This window comes from Tuber melanosporum (genome assembly GCF_000151645.1).
Source record: "Tuber melanosporum whole genome shotgun sequence assembly, scaffold_18, strain Mel28".
Lineage (NCBI taxonomy): Eukaryota > Fungi > Ascomycota > Pezizomycetes > Pezizales > Tuberaceae > Tuber > Tuber melanosporum.
The window spans coordinates 174705-182102 of NW_003298841.1; positions in this window are offsets into that span (position 1 = coordinate 174705).

A 7398-nucleotide genomic window follows, 5' to 3' on the forward strand; every position below is an offset into this window, starting at 1 on the left:
TAAGTGTATACGTTGTAGCAATGTGGTTCGGATGGGACGAGTGTACCAACATATCCTACTGGTACAATATGCCCCACAACACCTCCATACATCCTAACAGGAGATGCAAAGGCTCGGAAGATCGGCTTTAACGCTTAACCTGTACACCTGGCTTTAACTTGCACCAGTTGGTCGATGGCCATGGACATTGTTGGCGAATGCCACATGGGGTTCAAGAACCTAGGCATGCGGTGATTTGCAGATCTTGAGAGGCACCTATCTCTCGTGTTGACAAAAGGTGAGTCTCAGCTATTGCTGAGAATTGAGGCCAATTATGTTTATCATTTGTCTTTTGATATAGGATCGAGTGACAAGGCAGATCTAGAAAGGGCAATTTCAGAGCTAAAGGAACTTTACAGGAGAGGCAGCCTTTAGTGTGCACCCCTAACTCACCTCTTAGCATGGCCTTGGTTATTCCCTAACACTTTGAGTTTGTTCGATTAATGCACATGAGGACACTAGTGAACAACAGCAACTGAAAATTCGAGAACAAGAGAGCCAGCTAAAGAATCGGGATTATGAGATAACTAAAGCCAAGATTTTCCAAGAAGCTATTGTAGAGAGACTTGAAATTATAGGAAAGGCCAATAGCGGTCTCAGCGTAAAGTGTATGCCTGTTTTCTTGAGTAAGGACTCTATGGAAATTAAAGTTAACTTATCAAAATTGACTCGTTATTACCAATGATAAATCCTTGGAAAGTAAAGAAAATATACCAGGTGTTTTTAATTATCTTGCACAGGACATCCTGAGTCGAACTTACACACAGCCATGTTACCACCTGTAAGGGCTTTAAATAATCCATACACACAATCGAGCAATCTAGTAGACAAAGTAATACAAACACGATTCTCTTACTAAGATGATGAAGTTCAGACCAATTCCACTCGCCTACTGGACAATCTAAAGGAGGCATATCAGGAGATTGCCTCTAGCTATAACGATATTCACTATGGGCTTGGTTAGTGCAAACAGGTATATAATCGTTTGGCTGAGAAATATGCACCAAATTAGGCTGTTTGGAAACAGTGGTCTGAGTAAGAAAATACCTGATTGATCCCAGGTACCACTGAGCCACAGACCATCCGACGGTAGTTTAATGGCTACACAACCCTGGCTACACCAATAACTGGGAGCTTGCCTACTCCAAGAGCACCAAAAATATCCCTGGTCAAGCTGCAATTCTGACCATTTGTTGTTTCCTCGTCAGCTAAAAAGGAGGACTATTTCACCTGTTTTCAGGATCTGGTGATAGCATGGCAGAGGAGGTAAATGGGTCTTTTCAACCAGTTGATGAGAATAGTCTGAGAGCTGGTAACCCAAAAGAGGGTCTAGAAGAGTTCACCTCTGCACCTGTCAGCAGCCCTCCATCATCTTTATCTATTCCGGGGACCCAGGCACTATCAAAAACCTTTCGAGTTGTGCAGAATTCAAAACCGCGCGATAGTAGTAACACAACAGAGAGTTAGAACGAAGTAAGATCTAGCAATTGTTACAGTGGTGCACTCCATGTACCTGTTCTACCTTCTCCGGACTCTACCTTCAAGGCTACTATGATTAAGAAGGAGATAGATATTTGCAGTCACGGTCATATTAGTCAGGAAGGTGATAGTGTGGCACAGGCAGTAATTATCAAAAGTGAATTCCATGTAAGCAATGTGGATTTTGGCTATCATATTGTTGATCAAGAGAGTCTTGATGGGAATCATATTGGACAAAAACCTCAAAAACACCGCAAATACTTGAAGCTCCTTCATCGTAAGCTGGAGACTGTGGACAATATGAGTCGACCTGGCTGTATTAGAGGTAGGTTTAGGATTGCTTCTATCAAGGATACCGGAGAGAAGGAAGATACTGAAAATGACTTGCCAGTACCTACTTTTCCTCTTCCAACAACTGGTAAGGGAAAACTTCTAACTCTATGGTCAGACTCTCATCTAGCATGGGCAACGACTCTAGTGGGGACAGCTAGGGCCGAGCCTGGCAGCAGTCCTCTGTTTTCTGCTCCAAACAAGGGTCGTAATTGTACCATTTTCCAAGAATCAGCCAGCAATTCTACAGTTCTCTCAGAACCTTGTTGGCATTCTGCTACTCCCGGAGTACCTGCCAGTACTTCTACTGTTGCCCCAGAACCCTCCAGTGAATCTACCATCCTCTTGGTAGCTCCCTGTGATTGTACTCTATTCTTGGTCCTTGCGAGCGATTCTACTGTTCCCACAGAACCCGCCAGGAAATCTACCATTCTCTCAGCACCTGCCTGGGATCCAACCAGTCTCTCGCTCCTGGCTGGCGATTCTACCGTTTTCCCTTCTTCCCACCGAGAATCTACTATTCTACCAGTCCTTACTCGTATTTCTATGGGAATCCAGGAATTTCTTATCCCATTAACGTGATTTACAGGGAAGCAGCTCATCACTCAGATCCGGCTCTGTCCCAATAGCGCAATCGGTTTCAGTTTATGAGGGGGTCTCAGCACCTTTCCCGATCAATGAACTGCCAAATATGAACCTTATATCAATTTCAAGAACTCAAAACACCCATCTACTATGAAAGGAATATTTATTCAATCTCCAATGTGAGCAACCGGATATACCCTAATGTAAATGACGTGTTCCCTTGAGCCTGATTGAATCCCGGATGACCACCCCTCCAACCTCATCCATGGAGTCATCTGTAACATTCAAAGCCTCCATCTCCTCTCCAAGCTGTTCTGATTCTTCTACCACAAGTGATGTGTGAAGTTCAGCAGTTTGGAGGACTTTTGCCTGAGGTTAGAGGTTTTCTTGTTACTCGTGTTGAGAGTGTTTCACAAGAATCCAGCAAATACGAGAGCATCTTAGCTCTGCATGCTTCCTTCGCGGCATCAACCCTTTCCCAGTCTTCACGTAACTGAATTACAGTCTTCAAGGTCACCACAGTAGTTTCTGTGAGCTTCCGGCAGTCTGAGGTCTTTCGCTTCCTCTCCTTGCTCATAAATTGCTGGTACTGTTGATGCGTCTCCTCTTCAACAACCTTGTCAGCAATAGTCTGTTGAAATCAAGTGGAGATGCCAGAAAGGAGTCCTTTCAACTTCTCAGTAGATGGCGTGGTTCAGGTCACTAAAGATAGTGCTGTTCACATCGCCTGGCTCACTGCCCGTGGTGTTCTAGGTATAGATGATGAGGTTCTGGTTGCCAAGGTTCCCAAATATAAGACATTCTGCTCCTGTCGCTTAACCACCCCCAATACCCGACGCTGATTAAAGTGAATGACTCCAACAGCCTCCCATGTACTAGGAATATTCTTAGGAGTAAAGGCAAGGCTTCTGGCGGGCATTAAAATTCTATTTCACATCAATTAATTTGTATACGATTAGTTAACTATGTGCTCTTTTAAATTTACAGCAAAAGCTCTCCCTTATTCATTCCTGCATGACCCTTACGACTAAAATCATCTAGGCAATTACTGTAGTGCTGGTGGAGTGGTCCAAATAGTCCCACATCCAAGGGCTGCAAGATATGTATTGAGTGGGCTGGCATGCAAAGTGGAATAATCTTAGCATTAAGGCAGTAGTCGAAAAACTCCCAATTGAAGTGGGAAGAGTGCCCATCCAGAATCACAAGTCGATACTCATCATTTACACTATAGAATCAAGCCAAATATATTAAAAGACCTGCTGATCGGAACTTCATCAATGTGAATACATACATGAGACATGTTTCTTTGTCAAAAATCTCCCTTAACCACTTTAACCCTAGCTCTTTATTACTCCAGCCCTTTTCTGAAACACCAAACAATGCCAGATCCTTTTTTCTTAACTTCGCATACAAGCCCATACAGTGGGCTTGACCTTTATTAATAATCATTGGACGCACGACTCGTTCATCTCCTGATACTGTCTCAATAACAGTAACCCTCTCCCGCAACCCATCTTTGGTTAACTTGGCTGACTGTGGACCCATTTTACAAATGACTTTGCAACGTAAGACCACACCCATCATAGATCCTTTTTCATCTATGTTGTATGTATTGGCACTCATTATGTTGTAAAAGTTTGTAAGATTTTTTAACTATATCCGCATTTTAAATTAAAATACAACTCTCCGAATGACATTATCACATGTGCTTACCTTTTGAAAATAATCCTTAAGCACTACAGGATCACTTGCCAGAACTCTCTGGCGATCAAGACAGGTACTGAGCTTTGCAGCTAACACTGGTTGGCGGTTTAAAAAACGGGTTATCCAGTGCTTTCCTAGAGAGTAATCTTTAATCTGACGAGCTACAATTCCTTCCACTATACGCTTAACAACAGCTAACCTCACTGGATGTCCCCACTCACCCAGCCACTCACACTAGCGTACAAGAGAATTTTCCTCATATTCACTGAGGACTTGCATCTTCCAGTGTGTGGAGACCCGAGACTCCCTGCCATTCAGCTGTGGACGTAAGGTAGAGTAGACAAGGCTCTACATTTCTGCGAAAGATCGAATTGAGGGTTTATTGCTATGTCGATAGTGCTTAATAGCTTCCTCAAGTATTCTTTCTACTTCATCTTTCTTCCTTTGCTTAATTGCTGGCATTGTGGAAAGTTTAGCATTGCTTCAACAAAATAGACAATGTCTATTGTTGTAACGATCCCTCTTTGGATAGTTAGTGCTTGGCGACGGGGAACGATGCTTCTCTTCCTGTCTTACGATAGCTCTAGGCTTCTGCCTATATTACCAATAGTACAAGACCCTTGTCTTCTACCGGGAGCGCCTATCGTAAGCTTTCTCTAATTCTTCTTCGTAAAGCGCCTTCCTTGGTATAACGATAAAGATAAAGATCGTAAAGGTATTTTATATTCGTTAAAGTAATAAGTAGGAAAAGTACTTAGAACAAAGCGTGAAGAACTTATCTTCCTCGGCCGCATTGGCCTCCTTATATAGTGTTCTTTCCACTTTTAGTCATGTGACCTAAAGTGGTCACATGTGCAAAACTAAATCATAACAAACTAGTCATATGACCAAAGTGATTACATGCTCAAAACCCATGACCTCATAGCGAGGTCATGTGCGAAACTCATAAACCAATCATAACGCAATAAACAAGTCATATGACTCGACTGAGTCATATGCATGAAACCCATGACATCATAATGAGGTCATGTGCGAAACATAAATCTTATGCGCAAGGCTTGCCCGTAAGGCACACTCGTAAGGCATACTCATCAGGCGCATATCCCATGACTCATACTTGAGCCATGTGCGAAAGCATCACAAATCCCACACATAACTAATCATATAACCCGAATAGGTCATATGCGTGAAACAATAACATACCTGTGACTCATAACCATGTGTCACGTGAAAAACCCTTTCCTTGCTACGCCACGTTCGTGACAATTGTCCTTAGTATTGCATACAGGGTATGGGTCAAATCCAACCTTGGCGCCGAGCCGGATCTGGGTCCCAAGCTGCCTCGCTGTAAATCTTGTGAGAGCAAATCTTCGGCAATGATCTGCCCTAAGTAAATGATCACAAAGACTCAATCATCGTCTCTATGCTCAAGCATGAAGTACATGCCATCTGGTCTCTCCAAGGAACTACTTGGAATTGGCTAGAGGCCTGCAACATGCAAAAAAGTATATAAAAGAGAAGGAGCAAGGGAAGCGAAAGCGGAAGGCTTTCATATAGCCTAAACGCTGGGAATGCCCATTTTGTACGAAGCGTAACATATAGAAGTACAGATAATTATCGAATGGCTAATATCTCTGTAGCTATCCAAGATATCATGATGAATGCTATCAAGCATGAAGAGTGGCGCAAAGAAATAGAGGATGTGGTGACCTGGACAATCTGGTGAAGATTAGCAATCGCTGGCCTAAAAGACTTGGGGATATCTACATCTGCCCTGCTTCGGAAGGCAAACTTGTTTCAGCAGAAGTTGAAATTCACCAGAATGGTCTTTGCTACCTGTCATCTGTTCGTAGCGATCATCCCATTGATGTCATTTTCAGGAATGTCATGTATCTCCTTTTCCAACCTTGTTCCCACGAGCTCATCGTCCTTATCTATGACGATCTTGAAGACCTAACCTTAGTCTGGAAAAAGAAGACCAAGGATGATCAGTTCTACTGGAAAGCTACTGACATTCAATTTGACAAGACAGGGAATAGAAAGAGGAAGTATAGATATAGAGATGAAGAGGAATTTGAACAGGAGCAAGAGGAGCTTAGACAGACAGCGCCTTTGGATAAGGAGTTCAGAGTGTTCACGGATAAAATCTCAGAAGACTGGAAGAAGTATGAAAATAGTGCAGACCTTGTTGAAAGTTTGCAAGGCAAATGAACTGGTGGATCTTCAAAAATGCCAGATGTCTTTATGATGTTGAAGGTCTCTAGATTTCCCGCAATCATTTGGTAGTCTAGAGGGTCAGAGAGCTGTGGGACTCTCATGGACGATGTCAACTGCCGCTTCTCTCGAACGACACTTTTCCATGGGCACAGCCATTTCCATCGCCCTATAGGCATCCAGAGCCTACATTTTCCTAGCTGACACCTCTTCCCAAGCTTCTGACATGATCACCAACATGGTCTTCAAGCTTACAGCAAAGTGGGAAAAGATGCGCACAGGGAATGCCATGATATCAGCCTGCATGGTCGATATCTAGATTCTCGTGCTCATTATCACCAATATCAGAACCATGACTCTATTCTATAACTCCGACAAGCATCACAGCAAAGCTGGTGGTTTCCATCCCACACCAGTCACAGACCAGTCCACTTTCTCGTATGGTGTGAATATTAATGGTAGCAGTTAAGTTGCTGCATTGCCGGTTTTTCCAGCGTTTAGTAGAAGCAGCAAGTACAGCAGTACGGGCGGCAGCCACCCTAGTAGAGAAAGTAGGTTACCTGGACATTTGTATAACATGCCAACTAGCAGGATGTTCCGGATCCGACCTAGTTTTAAGCCGCCAGCTCAGTCGCCGTAGAAAGTTCAGATGGGGAGTACAGATAGAGTAGGACATGCTAGCATTCATGCTGGGAAGCATTGACTTGCGTCTAGAGAATTAAGTGAGCTAGCTTCTCCTGGGTCTTTTGCTATTTTCATTTTCATTGGGATCACTGGTTTTTTTGTCTTTTTTGTTTTCATCCATTCATAGTGAGCGTTGCATTGTCATTTTCAAGTTCTATTTGCATTTAAGTTTGTTAATACACTTCGGTCTTGTTTTTCAACTTGGAGGATTGTATCATAGACTATAGGTTACGAGAGACATTAATACCTTTGTCTTATGGTGGGACTGCTTGGTGATGGGGGGAGAGGGAGAGGAGCGAAGTCAAGGTGGAGTACTCTGTAGCAATACTAAGGTTGCAATCCGTGGTCCATTTTGTGGTAGAT